The following is an 18,366-nucleotide window of genomic DNA, read 5'->3' as shown; positions in this document are numbered from 1 at the left end:
AACTGTGAGATCATGACCTGAGGCTAAGTCAGATGCTCAACTGACTGAGATACCCAGGCGCCCCTCCCTTTTTTTTTTTTTTTTTAAAGAGAGAGAGCAGTGGGAGAGAGGAGCAGAGAGAGAGAGAGAGAGAGAGAGAGAGAGAGAGAGAGAATCTCAAGCAGGCTCCACGCTCATCACAGCCTGACACAGGGCTTGATATCACAACCATGAGATCATGAAATGAGCCAAAACCAAGAGTCAGATGCTCAACCAACTGAGCCCCCCAGGCACCCTGAAATCATTTAACTTCTATGTGCCTAAAATTTCTTCATCCATATAATGGGGGGGAAATATAGTAAAAAAATGTATAGGGCATTTTCATCAGAATGAAATATGAAAATTCACATTAACCACTGATATCAATCTTTAATATTTACTAAATGTTCAATATATTTAAGTTTTAAAAATAGGTGTATAACTGCTACATAGTTTTATCATATAAATATGGACAAAAAAATTCATTAAGGGTGTAGATCAGGTTTTTAAAAAGGATTATTTTGGTGGGTATATGAAGAAAGCGAAGAAGAGGGAACCAAAAAGGCAAAAACTACACTAGAAAAATAATAGATACAATAGGACCACATTTGTGACTTGTAAAATATGTGTCTATATATACATTTTGAGACAATGTTGAATGTTTTCAATAAAAATAAATGTCTTATTTATGTTTTTCTTCTTTATGCATAAATATTTTAAAATCTTTTCTGCAATAAGTATATGTTGCTTATAATAAGAAAAAATAATTAATTTGAAACTACATCTTTTATTTCACCTTCTGCAAGTATTAAGAGCCCCGGAGTGTCCATTTTTATATTCAGTGATTCTGAAATTTTATTCTCCTACAGCCTAATCTAGTCATTGGTATCATCTAGTAACTCAGAGTTAATTTCCCTAGATTGGAGGGCACTAAATTTTCCCTTCATTTTGCCTGCATTTCCATTTTAAACATTCAAGAGCTGAAATGCAAAATAACTTCAAATATGTATATATCCAATGATAATGAAAGGAATATAATATTACTGAAGACAATAGCAGGGAAAATGAACAAAATAAAGCAGACCTTTGTATTTAAGCAGTGTGAACTCACAATCAATGACAGATAATAGCCCCCAAAACGGAGGTAATTAAATAAGAAAAAAAATAGTCTGTAATAATTACCCCTCTTTGTTAGTCAAAACTCAAACAAACTCCCCCAGAACACAGTGGAAGTTTGCTTGAATACTGCATTTTGCAATCAAATGGACAAGCAAAGGAAGGACAAAATTAGGAAATACATGTTGAACACTTTATGTTATTTCCCAAAGCAGAGAAATCTTAGGTTTATAAAGGCATATCTAAAAATTATGAGTGCAAGCAAGCAATGTGATTACAGAAGCTATTGAGAAGAAAGAAAACTGAAGAATATAACCAAAACTAAATGAAGGTCAAGATAGAAGAGAATAAAATCATCAGGGTTTTGAGTTCAAAGATTTTTTGAATAGAAACCATATTCAAGGTACTGTGCCAAGTACATTGCAAATGATATCTCACTCAATTTGCACAAACAACACTTTGAATTACTCTATAAGGAATCCAGACACAGAGAAAGGTTGACATGTGAGTTAATCCAAGTCCTTGAACTTTCTCTTTGTTCCCACAGTGTAAGAGGGTTGAAGAAGAGGAACAAAATTTCAGATTTCACTTGAGAAAATCTATACTGAATGTAAAGGCTGAATTATAAATGGCACTTGGAAGTGTCCACCCATCCTTGAAGACCAGATGACTTTTGTATGTTTTTTTTTTTAAAAGAAGAAATTCGGATGATGGTTCCAGCGTGATAAAGCTTGAACTCTCACTGATATTTGAGCATGTTTGTTGTATCAGTCAAAGGCCAGCCAGGCTCAAAGAGCTTAACTGAAAGGAATTTAATGAAGAGGCTATTTCCAGAGGTGAGGGAGGGTTAAAGGAAACCAAGAAATTATGGTAAGGAGCCCAATGCTAGCAGTACCTCAACCTTGGGTGGGGTCCCAACGAGCAGCCTGTTAAGAGCGGGTAATGGATCTATGGGAATGGAACATAACAAAGCATTAGGGATACCTTCACTGCAAATTGTTTAAGGGCTAGAAACATCGTCTGAAAGAGAATGACATGGGACAGCCTCCAAAAAGGACACGACATTTAAAGCAGAAATGCCAAGGGTATCCCCCTCGGGTCTGGTAGATTCTGGTATGTTAACAATGACTTTATCACGGAAAGATGGTATCTACTATTAACTTCAAATAGTTATTGGGAAAGTGCGATGCGAGTACAATCTATCTGTGTTTGGAATAATTGTGAAGCAACACCTCAGAGACTGGATCACCTGAAGATGTTAAAGGAATAGAAGCAAAGCCCAAGAGATACTGAACTGGGACCTTTCTGAGCTGAAATATCCACAATTTCTCACTTTAGGAACAAATAAAGGCCAAGAGCAGCGATGCTAAGGCAAACCTAAGTACACATTTATAAGTAGTGATTATGCAGGACGACATATAGCTGTAAGAGGTCTGGCCCCCACCCCAATAGCCTTAAACCATTCTGTCCTTACTTCCTGGTGTCATTTTTGCATGGTTTAGGAAATAATATAATATTATGTAGAATCATTTTAATTGTTTCCAAACATGAATATTATAATAAATAAGAACTTGATCCATAGATCTGTAGCCCTTATGTGTTGCCTTCACCCTTATTCAAAACTACCAGAAAAGTAGACTACTAATAAAACACTGATAAAAATACAAAACAAAAAGATGTATCTAATAAGTCAATGGATGGAAATATGATAAAAATCATGTAAAATAATTTTTAGGCAAGAAAAGATGTAAAAAACAACATGGGGCAGAGAAAAAACAAATAGTAGCACAGTAGATTTAAATCCAACTATCTCAATAATCACATGAAATATAAATACTGTCCCTCTCTAAAAAGAAAAGATGGTCAGATTGTATTTTTAAAAAGCATGATCCTTAATGCCTGGATGGTTCAGTAAGTTAGGCGTCCGACTTCATCTCAGGTCATGTGAGTTCGATTTGTGAGTTCAAACCCCGCATCAGGCTCTGTGCTGACAGCTCAGAGCCTGGAGCCTGCTTCAGATTCTGTCTCCCCCTCTCTCTGCCCCTCCCCTACTCATGCTCTGTCTCTCTGTCTCAAAAATAAATAAACATTTAAAAAAACTTTGAAAAAACAAGCATGATCCAACCCTATGTTGTCTGTAAGAAACCTTTAAACATAAACATAGATAGGTAAAAAGAATAAAAGGATGTAAAAAGGTATGTCACACAAACACTAATCTGGGAAGCTGAAACAACTATATTAAAAATTACTATATTAATATTTCAGAACAAGGAATAGTGTTAGTAATATAAAGGGGCATTACCTAATGATACATGAACCAATTTGTCAAGAGGGCATAATAATTCTAAATGTGTATATACCTAATAACAGTCTCAATGTACATTAAAGACAAACCATTATACAGAAAGCATAAACAAACAAATCCACAATTATAGGTGGAGATTTTATCACCTTTTTCAATGTTTGATAGAACAAGTACACAAAATCAAAAGGCTGTAGAAGACCCAACAGTATACTGGTCTTAACAGGGAGTTATTCAACACTCCAACCAACAAAAGCATAGTACACATGCTGTGCAAGTAAACATGGAACACTGACGAATATAGACCATATGATGGACCCAAATAGAAGTCTCAACAGCTTTGTCACTATTGAAGCCATATAAATTGCATTCCCCAAGCACAACAAATTAAACTGGAAATCAGTAACTGACTGATATCTGAAAAATTCCCAAATATTTGGAAATCAAACATCACACTTTTTTTTTAATTTGTTTAATGTTTATTGTTTATTTTGAGAGAGAGGGAGACACACACACAGACAGCATGAGGGGGGAGGTGCAGAGAGAGAGAGAGAGGGAGACACAGAATCTGAGTCAGGCTCCAGGCTCTGAGCTATCAGCAGAGCCTGACGTCGGGCTCTAACCCACAAACCATGAGATCATGACCTAAGCCGAAGTCGGAGGCTTAACTGACTGAACTACCCAGGCATCCCCAAACATCACACTTGTAAACAACCCATGAGCCAAAGAAGAATTCAAAAGGAAAATTAGAAAGAATTTTGAACTGAGAATAACAATACAGCATATCAATATATGTGCATGCTGTTAATACAGTGCTCAGGGGAAAATTTACACTTCAAATGCTAAAAGAGGAAGAAAAAAGGCCTCAAATCAATGATCTAAGTTTCCACCTTAATAATTAGGAAGAAAAAGAACTAATTAATCCCAAATTTAGTGGAGCAGAAAATCATAAAGGGCATTTTTAAAAACTCAATGAAACAGATAATACAAAAACAATAGAGACCATCAACTCAAAATTGGATCAGTGAAATTGATAAACCTTTAGCCAGATTGATCAAGAAAAAAGAAAGGACACAAATTGCCAATATCAGGAATAAAAATAAGAATATCCCTAAAGACCCAACACATATTAAAAGTAATAATATTGATGCAAACATTCCTTAAAATTTTTTTAACAAACCAAATTCATCAGTACATCAGTATGACCAAATATTTCTTCCAGGAATGCAAAATTGATTTAACATTTGAAAATTAATGTAATTCATCCTATCAGTAAATGAAAGGAAAACATCTCAATACATGCAAAAAAAGCATTTGACAAAATTCAACTCTTATTCGTGACTAAAAAAAATTAAACTCTCAGCAAACTAAGAACAGAAGGAAAATTCCCTAAAATAATAAAAAAACCTACAACTAACATCATCTTTCATGCTTTACCCTGAAGACTGGAACAAGGCAAAAATACCTTCCCTCACTACATCTATTCAACATTGTGCTGCTCATGCTAGCTCATGTAGTAAAGCAAGAAACAAAAACAGAATTCCTAGAGATTCGAAGGGAAAAAGGGAAATTTTCCTTATTTGCAGGGCACATAATTGTCTATATATAATATACCAAAAATAAAATATTAAGTGAATATGGCAAGATGGTAGATAATAAGGCCAACACAGAAAATCAATTATATATCTTATATCCTATTATAATTGAAACTTTTATAATAAACCACTTACAAAACCACAAAAATAGGAAAAAAAATAGAACTCAATTTATGAAAAAATATGAAAAACTTGGCTCAGTCAGTTAAGCACCCAACTCTTGGTTTCGGCTCAGATCATGATCTCACGGTTCATGGGTTCAAGCCCTGCATTGGGCTCTGTGCTGGCAGCACAGAGCCTGCTTGGGATTCTCTCTCTCCCTCTCTCTGCCCCTCCCCCACTCGTCTTTTCTCTCTCTCTCTCTCTCTCTCTCTCAAAATAAACAAATAAACAAAAAAATTGCTTAATAAAAAAAAGAAAAAATATGCAAGACTTGTAAGCTAAAAGTGACAAAATATTGCCGAGAGAAATTAAAGATCTAAATAAATGGAGAGACATACCATAGATTGGAAGACTAATTAAGATGTCAATTCTCCCCAATCTATAAATTCAATGCAATTGCATTCAAAATTCCAGTAGTCACTTTTGTAAAAACCAGAAAACCTATTCTAAATGAAATGCCAAAGGAACCAGTATAACCCAAAATTCTGACAAAGAACAAAGTGAAGATTTGCACAACCTGACTTTAAAGCTTACATCCTAGGTACAATGATCAAAGCAGAGTGGTATCAGTGTAAAGATGGATATATCGATCAATAGCATCTAATACAGACCCCAAAAATAAAACCATGCATCTATATGGTAAATTAATTTTAAGAAAGATACCAAGGCAATTCAATGTGCAAAGATAATATTATCAAGACATAATGTTTGAACAATTGAATATCCAAATGTTAAAAGCAAATAAATGAACCTCAACGCTTGCATTATACCACATGTACAAATTTACTCTAATGAATCACAGACTTAAATGTAAAAGCTAAAACTATCAAGCTTTAAGAAAAAAGCAATAAAAGCTTAGCAACTCCGAATTCAGCAAAAACTAAATAGATTTAATAAATAGGACCCAACAAGCATGGGATATAAAAGAAAAAATTAACAAGTTTGACTTCATTGAAATTTAAACTTTTGCTCTTTAAAATACACTGTTACCGATAAAGACTTCTTACAATACAATAATGAGAAGACAGATAACCTGACTCAAAAATATATAGAGACAAAAGAGGGAGGGTGGGTGATGGGTATTCAAGAGGGCATCTTTTGGGATGAGCACTGGGTGTTGTATGGAAACCAATTTGACAATTTCATATATTAAAATAAAAAAAAAGACTACAGCGTACCAAAATAAAGCATGCAAACGGCAAATGAGCCTATGAACATACGCTTATCATACATCATTACAGAAATGCTAACTAAACCACAATGAGATATCATTACACACTCAATAGAATGGCCAGAATTAAAAATACTGACAATACCAATTACTGACAAGTATATAGAACAACGGGAGCTCTCCTACCTTGTTCCTGAGAATGCATACAGAAAAACAGCAACAGTTCCTTTAAAAGTTATACATATCCTTACCAGATTCCCAGAGATTCCATTCGTAGGTATTTACCCAAAAAATATGGGAACATTAAGTTTACACCTGTACTCAAAAGCCAATTTATTCATAATACTCCCAAACTGGAAAGAATCTAAATTTTCATCAATATCTGAAAAACCACACGAATTGTGATACAAGTATGTCCCGCTTTTCAAAAATTTGCATTATAACACTTTGTTTTTACGAAACCCCTGCATTATTACCTGATTTCGCTAACTGAAAGAAATCCAAAGCTGTTCGCTTTTACGACAAAAGGCGAAAAGCGAAAACAGCGTTCGGTGTTGGTTTTGCGGCAGCCGGATGGAGCCGCGGCATCTCGGCTTCAAGCTGCCTGAGCTCTGACCTGTGTCAGGTGAGCATCTGTGCTTAATCTCGGTTTATTTCGTGCATCCGTTAGCAAGATGTGTCCTAAGGTATCGGAAAAGTCCGAGAGATGATTTTTTGGATCTGAGAATGCTCAATTTTGGTTTTTTTTTGTTTTCCATATAGATTAATGGTAATTCCTTCTTTGCTTTGTGCCATTTGGGTTTACAGAAGTTCTCATAGAAACGCTCTGCTTCTGGATAGTGGTAGAAACCTGTATATACGTATAATGAAATACAACCCAGCAATAAAAAGGAATGATTTGCCGATAGAAGCAATAACAAGAATAAATCTCAAGAACATTTTGCTAAAAGCATCCAGACAAAAAATAGTACATACTACAAAATTTCACTCATGTAAAGTTATAGAAAACCCAAAATTATAGTAAAAGAAAGCAGATCAATTATTACCAAGAACCAGGAGTCAGGAAGAAGAGATTGACTTTAAAGGTCATAGAGGAACTTTTTAGGGTGATGAAAATATCCTGATTACCATAGAGGTTACACAACTATATACAATTATCAAAACTCAACAATTCTTACATATAAATTACTGAATTTTATTGTGTGTGAATTACACTTCAATCATGTTGATTTTTTTAAAGTGCAGAAATAAAGCACCCACAGTGGTAGTGACTTATCAATAGAAAATTTTTGTTGAAATTTAATTGTCAATGGAATTGTCTTGACTATGAAAAATGTAATCCTTGGCAATTAATAAGTTACAAATAATGACACATGGTATGATAATTAAACCGTATTCAAAATATAGAATATTTGGGACACCTGGGTGGCTCAGTCGGTTGAGTGTCCCTGACCTTGTCTTGGGTCATGATCTCACGATTTGTGGGTTAGAGCTCCGCGTCAGGCTCTGTGCAGACAGCTAAGAGCCTAGAGCCTGCTTCAGGTTCTGTGCCTCCCTCTCTCTCTCTGCCCCTCCTCCACTCGCACTCTGTCTCTCTAAAATGAATAAACGTTAAAAAAAAATACAGATTATTCTTAAGAGTCAAGGTAACGATACCAAGTGTCGTTGAGGATACAGAGCAACTATAACTCTCAAACACTCCCGTGGGAATTGTACCAAATTGGCACAATGGCTTTGGAAAATTCTTTAAAAACACCTATTAACCTTGAATATAAACATACCTGTGGTTTCATGTGTAAGTTTATATGTCATAAAAATAAGCTCTTCTGTCCATCAAATAAAATACATAAGAATCTCATAGATGCTTTATTCATAATATCCCCAAACAAGAAATTCATGAAATGTCTAAAAACAAATATGGAGTGGGGTGCCGTGTGTCTTAGTTGAGCGTCCGACTCTGGCTCAGGTCATGATCTCGTGGTTAGTGACTTCCAGCCCCATGTCAGGCTCTGTGCTGACAGCTCAGAGCCTGGAGACTGATTTGGATTCTGTGTCTCCCTCTCTCTCTGCCCCTCCCCCACTTGTGTTCTGTCTGTCTGTCTGTCTCTCTCTCTCAAAAATAACTAAACATTTAAAAAAATTTTTTTAAAATAGAGAGAAATTATAGTGTACCCACAAAATGAAATACTATTTATCAATAAAAAATGACTGCTACTCACAACAATATAAATAAACGTCATAAACAATGTTGAACAAAAAAAAGCCAGACCCTAAATTCCATTCAAAAGTGAGTTAAAAATAGGCAAAATGGGTGTAAGTTGGTAGAAGCCAGAATGGTGCTATCTTTGGTGGAGAATATTGTTTGGAAGGGATTACAAGAGAGCCTTCTGGAGTGCTGAAAATATTCTTTCTTGATCTGGGTGCTAGTAATATGGCTATGTACACATGTCAAAATCCTTTGAATTGCACACTTAAAATTGGTGTACTTCTTTGTATGAATTATACCCTAATGTAAACAGTTTTGAAAGTTTAAGTCATGATTTTAAAATATAGGAAAAAGAGAAAAAAAATCATGATATATCATAGCCTTAGACTGCTAAATACTATTCTTGTTCTGTGGATAAGGAGCTGAAGGGAGAATGCTTTTGGAACATTCTCTTTGTAAAAATCCCTCTGGAGGGTTTTAGGGAACTCCCAGCACCAGATAAACTGAGCCTGCAAGCCATAGGAGAAAAAAAGCAAGCTCGTCTTTTATCAAATTAAAATGTCAACACTTTTCTTATTTCTCCAGTGGTTGTTTCTTTTTAAAAAGTTTCCCACAAGGGTTGACAGTGGATATTTGTGGACTTGGCCTGATTGGGAATCAGCAGGTTATGCTTTAAGCCCCCTCTACTTCTGAGTAGGGAGGTACATTTGGAGGAGTCAGTTAACCTCTCTGTGATTTCAGATTACCAATTGATAAAAATAATATTACTAGCAATAATGAGAACAGCCCTGTCTAGTAGCTCTTGAATATTTGTTATGAGCTGGCCACTTTACACACAGTATCTCCAACCTTGTACGGTAGGTCATATTATTGAGAGGCAACATAGTATGTTCTCTGGAGTCAGATTCCCTGAGTTAAAAACCTGGTTCTGCTTCTTTTCAAATGTGTAAACTCGGGCTCTGGTCTCTTCATCTGTAAAATGGGAATAAAAAAAACAACAATAGCTTTCCTCCCAAGATTGTTGCTAGGATTAAATTGATTTATATGAAAGCATTGAGAATATGCCGGGCACATACTAAGGGCTATAAATATATTTGCTGAGTAAAATGACAAAAATAACTTTAAAGATGAGAAAATGCAAGTTCGCAGTGACAATGACATACCCCAGGGGTGAGGCAGTGAGAGCTGCAGGGGCAGGCAATGAGAGGGCTCATTGTATGTGGGCTTTTTTTTCCCTTTTCTTTTAGAAGATAAGTAAGACTTTTTGTTATCATCATGCCCTGGCAATTTAAAACTATGTCGCAGATAAAATACCCTCCCACTGTTCCCATACCCCATCCACTCTGGACATCCCTGCATCGAGGTTTATGAAAAGCCTAAAGTGTCACAAGCCTATATTCATCAAATTTCAAAGTCTGTACTCACTGAACCTCCTCTAAGGGCCATTTTTGTTCTTAGAATACATTTCCTGAAACCCCTGTCTGCTGTATGTAGTATCCACGTCTTCTCCTTTGAAACAATTTTCATTCAAGAAACAAATGGTAGTACCTACTATGTACTAGGTTCTGCATTCTATCTTAGCCACTGGACATACAATGTGAACAAGACAATGTTCTTTGTCTCTTAGAGCTTACATTCTAATAGGGTGAGACAGAAAGTAAACAAATGCATTATTTTCAGATGACAGTAAGTAAATGAGGAAATAAACCATTTCCTGAGCCTGAGCCACTCTGCTCAATGCAGTAACCCTTAGCCACATGTGGCTATTGAGTTTTTAAAATATGATTAGCACAGAGGTGCCTGGGTGGCTCAGTCGGTTGAATATCCGACTTCAGTTCAGATCATGATCTCACAGCTTTTGAGCCCCAAGTTGGGCTCTGTGCTGACAGCTCAGAGCCTGGAGCCTGCTTCAGATTCTGTGTCTCCCTCTCTGTCTGTCCCTCCCCCACTCACGTTCTGTCTCTGTCTCTCTCTATATATACAAAACTAAGCATTAGAAAATGTGATTAACACAAATTGAATTGCGATGTAAATTCAAAACACACATGGATTTCAAAGACGTAGTATTGAAGAAAGAGTGGTATATCTTATTAGTAACTTTTTGTATTTATTCATGTTGTTAAGACCAAGAGTTTTTTATGTATATTTACCATGTCCGGTGTTCTTTAATATTTTTTTTTTAAATATGGAATGCTTAACGAATTTGTGTGTCACCCTTGTGCAGGGGCCATGCTAATCTTCTCTGTATCGTTCCAATTTTAGTATATGTGCTGCCGAAGCGAGCACTCTTTAATATTTTCTATAGCACAGATTTTCTAATGATGAATTCTCTCAGACTATGTTCATCTGAAAAAGTCTTTATTTCTTTTTTTAAAAAAAGATTTTAAGTAGGGGCGCTTGGGTGGCTTAGTTGGTTAGGCAACCAACTTCAGCTCAGGTCATGATCTCACAGTTTGTGAGTTCAAGCCCCACGTTGGGCTCTGTGCTGACAGCTCAGAGCCTGGAGCCTGCTTCGGATTCTGTGTCTCCCCCTCTCTCTGCCCCCTCTCCTGCTCACACTCTGTGTCTGTCTCTCAATAATAAATAAACGTTAAAAAAAAATTAAAAAAAAAAAAAAGATTTTAAGTAGTCCTCTACACCTAACACAGGACTCAAACTTACATCCCAAAATCAAAAGTCACATGCTCCACTGACTAATAGAGAATTCAGGGTTGATGGCTTTTGTTCTTTTAGCACTTTGAAGATGTCATTCTATTGTCTTCCGGCCTACATTGTTTCTGATTAGAAATCCACAGATTCTTATCTTTTACTCTGTATGTAATGTGTATTTCTTTTCTCTGTCTGCTTTTAAGATTTACTTTTTATCCCAGGTTTTCAAAACTTTTATTATGTTTGAGGTTTTCCTTGCTCTACCTGCTTGGGGTTCTGTTGAGCATCTTGAATACATGGATTGACATTTTTCCTCAAATTTGCAAAGAATGTTGCCGGGGGTGGGAGGGGTTCAAATAAAATCCTTTTTTTCCTCTCCCCTTTTTATAAAACTCTATTTGCACGTATCTTGACACTTCATATTGTCCCCTGGACACTAAAGCTCTGTTCATTTAGTCTTTTTACCCTCTATGCTTCAGTCGACATTGTTTCCATTGCTGTGCTTTCAAATTCAGTATTGTTGCTGTCGTTGTTGTTTCCTTCTTTGTGTCTAATCAGTCGTTAATCCTCCCAGTGAAATTTTGGATATTGTTTCATTTCTAGAAATTCCATTTTTTAAATCCTTCATTTTTTTCCTCACTAGGCTTATGTTTCCCTTTAAATCCTTAAAAGTATTTATATTTGCTGTTTTCAGATCCTTGTCTACTAATGTCATTACCTTTGTCATTGCTTATCTTGTTTATGGTGATTGCTGTTTCTCCTTGGAGTCAGTTGCATTTTTTTCTACTTCTTCATATGTCCAATATTTTTTCTTTCATTAGATCCTGGACATTGTGCATTTTACAATGTTGAGTGCTGGACATTTTTTAAAAATATATGTTCCTTTAAAAAGTATTGGATTTTATTTGGGCAGGCACTTAAATTACTTGTTATTCAGCCTGAGCTTTGCAAAGTTTTCTTAGGAGCTTTTTTTAGGGCAGGTTTTGAGTGTCTCTCGTAAGGCATGACCCTCCACTGTCACCACTGAATCCTATGGGGCTTCAATAAGGACTCTTTACTCTGGTTGACCAAACCTCAGACATCTCCCAGCCTTGTGTGTGTTCCAGGAACTCCTCAATTTACAGTTGTGTGGTTGTTCTTTGCCCAGTCAGACTCACGGACTCTCACCCGTCACATCTGTGGTTTAGAATTCAACACCATACTCAAGGGGACCTTTATGCAGATTTTGGAGCTCTTTCTCTGCACAGTTCCCTCCCGTCTGGTACTCTGACCCTCAAATCCCAGACGCCTCGCTCTTCCAAAATTCCAGCCTCTGTCTCCTTCCTTCACTGCAATCTGAAAAGTGCCTCCAGACAGAAAGGCCAGATGCACAGAAAGTCCACCTTGTTTCCTTTCTCTTGTGAATCACGGTCCTGTACCGCCTATTGTCTAATGTGCAGAAACAGTTACCCCGTACACTTCATCCAGATTTCTCATTGTTTTCTGTCAGAGGGTGCTCCCATCCCAGTGACCCCATCATAGCCAGAGGCAGAAGGAAGCATGTATGAAATTAAACATTTTCTGAAAATAAATGTTTTATTTTAAGATAGTGTTTTTTAAAAATATTAAAAATATTTATTTATTTTTGGGTGGGGGGAGAGAGAGAGCGAGCGAGCAAGCAAGCATGAGAGGGGGAGGGGCAGAGAGAGAGAGGGACAGAGGATCTAAATTGGGCTCCATTGTGACAGCAGAGGTCCGATGAGGGGCTTGAACTCCCAAACCTGGAGATCATGATCTGAGCCGAAATCAAGAGTCAGACTCTTAACCCACTGAGCTACCCAGGCACCCCCAAAATGTTGTATTTTTTTTTAAGTTTTAAATCTTTTATTCTTAAAAACTAAATGGATTCCAAGGGCACCTCTTCATAAGAAACATCTAATCTCGTACACTGGTTTTCAAACTTGGCTGCAACTTAGAATAACCTGGAGTATCACTCTCAGAGTTTCTGATTTAAATCGTTTAGGATGTCACTTAAGCATTAGAAATGTTTAAAGCCTCCTTGGGGCACCTGGGTGGCTCACTTGGTTAAGCATCTGACTTTGGCTCAGGTCATGATCTCAAGTTCATGATTTTGAGCCCCAGGTTGGGCTCTGTGCTGACAGCTCAGAGCCTGGAGCCTGGTTTGGATTCTGTGTCTCCCTCTCTCTCTCTGCTCCTCCCCACTCATGCTCTGTCTGTCTCTTTCTGTCTCTCAAAAATAAATAACCTTTAAAAGAAAATTAAGAAATGTTTAAAGCCCCCTTGGTGAGTCTACTTTGCAGCCAAGCTTGAGAACCACTGACTTGGTATACTGAAGTATTTAGTGACTGACGCTACACTATGGAGGGGTGGATGTAGTGTGTGTGTAGGGGTGTTTGGGTGCACACACAACAGAGTGTACATGTATACGTGCAGTATACCCCCCACCTACCTCTCCAGATCAGTGGCTCTCAAACATTACTGTTGGAGAAACCCTGCTCAAGATGAATGCCTAGCAAAACTTTTCCAGCTCAGGATGTGCCTTGCAAAGCCTAAGAAAAGAGTACAGGATGTTATTCAAGTGGTGAAGGGCCACTAGGAGCAGCTGTTTATAAATGAGTAAGGGCCTATATTTCATGGACCAATCATTTGACCATGTGTTCGTTAACATGAGGCAAGGTGGCTGTACCAGAATGTGACCAGAGAAGGCATACGTTTGCCCTGCCGGGACTCAGAGTAGAGCTCATGTCTGTCTTCTCTGCCCTCCAATTGCTTCAGTTGTTCAGACCAAAGCCACACGTAAAGGAGTATTCATGGTTAATTTATCTCTGCTGAATCAGAGATGAAATGGAAAAACTTCACACCGTAAACTGAATTTTCCTCTCTGGATGTACTCAAAAAGAATGAAAATATGAAGGACATGTACATTCATTTATAGCCAGGTATTTCCTATGTGCCATCTGAGTAATAGCACCAGCCGTCTTACAGAATACGACAGCCTCATTGTAAAGAAGAAACCAAGGAAAGCTTCAGAACCTTCTCTCTCGGGATTTCATTCAGTGAGCACAGAGGAAAACTAGAGCCGATGAAAGTATATCTGCCCTCCATGAAGCACACAAGACTGCCTAAGGCCGGCCTAGTGTCTGTTCCTCGTGGAATCTCAGAGGCTTCTGTGAGGAACTGCTAGGGCTCCAGTGAGCACAGCATGAAAACTATTTACAGATAAGGACCATTCCAGGTTTAATGTCCTGTGATCCTGTCGTTACAGCATCTTGCCCAGGTTAGGCAGCCAATTAACTGTTTATAGAATATGACTTTTTCTTTCTTCATCTCACAGTGGGGATCCCTCCCCACTAAAGATACTAGTCCCTTAATTTTTCCCATGAATACTCACACAGACTGGCGTCATGCGAAGGACATAGGCAGTGGACAGAGCTGACTTCAAATCTCACAGCCAGCTATTTCTGTGTGACTATGGACACATTACATAAAAATCTAAAATTCATTTATCCCATTTACGAAAGGAGAATGAAAACAGAGTGTCTGGGTCACTCAGGTTAATAGCAGGATACTGATGACATCCCAAATTTGGTAATTGATGAGAATTTAAAAAAAATTTTTTATTGTTTATTTAAAATTTTTTTTAATGTTTATTTATTTTTGAGACAGAGAGAGACAGAGCATGAACGAGGGAGGGTCAGAGAGAGGGAGACACAGAATCTGAAGCAGGCTCCAGGCTCTGAGCTGTCAGCACAGAGCCCGACGCAGGGCTCAAACCCACAGACTGCGAGATCATGACCTGAGCCGAAGTCGGACGCTTAACCAACTGAGCCACCCAGGCGCCCCTTATTGTTTATTTTAGAGTGAGAACACAAGCCTGGGAGGGGCAAAGAACAAGGGAGACAAAGAATCCAAAGCAGGGTCTTCACTGTCAGCTCAGAGCCCAACGTAGGCCTTGGACCCATGAACCATGAGACCGTGACCTGAGCCAAAGTCAGAAGCTCAACCAACTGAGCCACCCAGGTGCCCCTGATGCAAATTTCATACAAGGACTATTCACAAAGGTATGGGCAGCGTTTAGGGGAATCTGCAGCGTGGAGCAATTATGACACTCAGCCTGAAGGGAGGGCAGCGTTCTGGGGCACTAGCTGTGTGCAGAAGAGTGCCTAACAGAAGCTGCATGTCTTGGGAGAGGGGTGCAGCCAACCCAGAGTGACCCAGAGGAGTAAATACCCTGACCTCACTCTCCTCTCATCTTCCACTTGTCTGTCACTGCCTTGCATGAACCCAACCCAGGGGGCAGCTAGAGGACTGAGGAGAAGGGGAGAGAAGGACAGGGGGGACAACTTGGGATGGAAGCACATAAATAGCACAATGCCTACATAACATACTTTGAGGATTAAACGCAATAGCCAGGTTGCAGTAGATGCTCAGTGTGTGGCCGCCCATCTCTCTTTCCTCTGGCACTTAGCTCCTTCTGCTTAGGCTGTGTCTCCTGGCTTCCTCCTTTGAATCCGTTCCCCATCTAATTCTTCCCAGAGGCCTGGCTCCAGCCCCGAGCACCCAACCTTTACTAACTCCATCTGTCCTTGACATACTTGCCATTCTTGAAGAACTGTAGTATCACATTCGCTTATCTGGACGGCAGTCTGTCTCTGGCTAAAACGCTTCCCCCTCTACCCTGAAAACATCCACAGTCGAAGTAAATGGGAAAAGGGGTGGGTTCAGGCAACAAAGGGTAAATAGCACCCTTATTAAAACTTGTACTTTACTATTTGACAGTAAATTTCATGAAAAAAACAAAAAACAAAAAACTTGTACTTTACTATGTGGACACAAGACCTTTGCCACAGTTTTAACTTGTTCACTTATTTGGAGTTTTAGGCCAGAAAGATTAGCACCAGCAGACAGGAAAGAAAATTAAAAAACAAGAAAGAGAAGAGAAAGAAAGGATCTCAAAACATGGTGGAAGTAATGATTGAGATTTAGACTAAGAGGAAAGAGACAAAGAAACAACAGAAGTCCCAAGGACATTCATGAGCAAAATCAAGATGTTCCATCCCTTGAACAAAGGTAAATTAGGTTCAAAGTTGTCTGGTTAAAAATGCAGAAAATAATATGATGTTATACCATATGGTTTCTCTCAAAAGATGGTGAAAGTCAAAATTGTATTGAACCTTGAAAAATATTGCCTAGATTACCTGGAAAATTCACTCACGTGGCATGCTTCATTTTAAAAATAATTAAGGAGTTGCAATACTGTCTTACATTGGTCATTATTATTTCTGTCCTGTCTCCTCTGCTCTTTGAGTGTAGAGTCCAAAGATTGACACTTATTGGGTCGCTCTGAGGTGGATACATGGTAAATCTTCGTAGCAGAAGAATGAACAGATACTGAATCAGGCAGACTTGACTTCAAATCCCAAGCACTAAATGGTATCAGTTAAGTCTGAATACGATTATTTGCATATTGGTGCAAACTGAAGGACAGGATGAGGGAGCAAAGAAAATAAAAGCTGCTTCAAAACATGCCTTCACATAATGCACAAGTTACCCCCACCATACACGGACTTATTTGAGAAACCATTGTTGGAAGTCTGTTTCCAGTAGGGCATCGCTAGCATTTAGAAAGGTTTCTGGCACATATTAGGCACTCAAGTGTTTAAGTACTGGAGGTTGAAAGACAAATATGGGCACTACTACCTAAAAGTCTTTGGAAAGCAATGAGAAAGTCTTTGGAGAACCTCCATCCTTTTCTTCGCCCCGAGTCCTAAATATCTCCTCATCTCTCCTTTTATGCAAGGCTAAGTGTGGATCCAAATGGTCTGAGACCCCTCGTCTGAGGAACCTTTGGGAGGCTTGGCTATTTTTCAGCATCTAATATGTGCTGAGTTACTTTCTATCACTGTAAGTTGTGTGATCATAGTCAAACCTCATGAGATAATATGCCATGAGAGATAATATTATTCCTAACTTTACTGATCAGAAAACTAAGGCTCAGAGGGGTTAAATAATTTTTCAAAAGTCACATAACTAGAAATAAGGGGACAAAGATTCCAACCTAACATCTGCCTTTCAGATATTCTAATTTTCATATCATAGACAAAACAGAACAAATCAACTAGCTTCCCAGAGAACCTCTAAACTTGGGGTCCAGGCATGACCCCTAGGGTCTTAGACCAGGCCTCGAAAACTTATTCATTTTGTTCTAGTCCAGATGCCAAACAAAGTGACTAAGAGTTGTGGCCAGGGCAGAGTTTACAAAGGTATTTGCATCCAATCAAATCCCAAGGGTGGGAGTCTGCTGTAATGGAAAATGGAGTTCAGACACCTGGTTTTTAGACCCAACTGTATCAATTAATGTTAAATGGTGGTACAACTGTTACTTATTATTTTGGGAAGGTCACATGAGATAATGTAGAAAGAAATCACAATAACCACATAATTAATTCCTTTATTTAAAAGAAGAAGAAAATGTGACAGCAGCTTAAAGAAGGTGTTGTTTAGCCTTTCAGGAAAACATTTGGTGGAAGCAGTATTTTAGACCATTGATTACAGTGAGACTTTTCATCTATCTTTCGTTTTCATTTGTTCTGGCCTTTTTTTCCCCCTATCACTCATTAACATGAATCACTTGAAGGCCCTGCACAAACTTGTATATTCAGTATGGTCACAACTATGTTAAAAAATATATAAATGATTCATTAAAAAAATAGTTGGAAGGAAATACATTCAAATGATAACATTGATTATCACTGGGTGATCTTTTTTTTTCATAAGAGTGTTCTTTTCATAATTAGCACATATTATTTTCTGAGTGGAAAATAATACCTGCTCATTTTAAGTGCTATTAGTACTCACCCAAATGTGCCCCTTGAAACAAACAATGAAGGAATTGAACAAGTAAAGAGTGTCTCAAAAAGTTCTTATCCATAAACATGATCTACTTAGAAATAAATCAAAAATGAAAGAGAAAAGATCATTCTACAAAATGTAGCCATAATTTTTATAACTATGACTTTATCTCTGTGGTGGTACTGATCCTTGAATGTGAAGGCAGAGCCTTCTCCATTCTTCAGGATACTTCAACGTTGTAAAATGCCTCAAATGACTACCCACCCAGAATTGTGGCCACAGAACAGAATAATCC

The 18,366-nt window shown here is 37.9% G+C and overlaps 1 non-coding gene across 1 annotated transcript; it reads right to left on the bottom strand.

The window, feature by feature from the left end:
- Window positions 1–10,749: 10,749 nt before the first annotated feature.
- LOC132664903 (U6 spliceosomal RNA) lies at window positions 10,750–10,856 on the bottom strand. Its single transcript, XR_009603895.1, has one exon. It is a non-coding gene; the product is annotated as a U6 spliceosomal RNA (small nuclear RNA).
- Between the last annotated feature and the right edge of the window lie 7,510 nt (window positions 10,857–18,366).

Source organism: Panthera onca, chromosome F2, assembly GCF_046562875.1.
Source record: "Panthera onca isolate mPanOnc1 chromosome F2, mPanOnc1 haplotype 2, whole genome shotgun sequence".
Lineage (NCBI taxonomy): Eukaryota > Metazoa > Chordata > Mammalia > Carnivora > Felidae > Panthera > Panthera onca.
The sequence above is the reverse complement of the archived record's forward strand: the minus strand, read 5'-3'. Positions and strand labels throughout refer to the sequence as shown.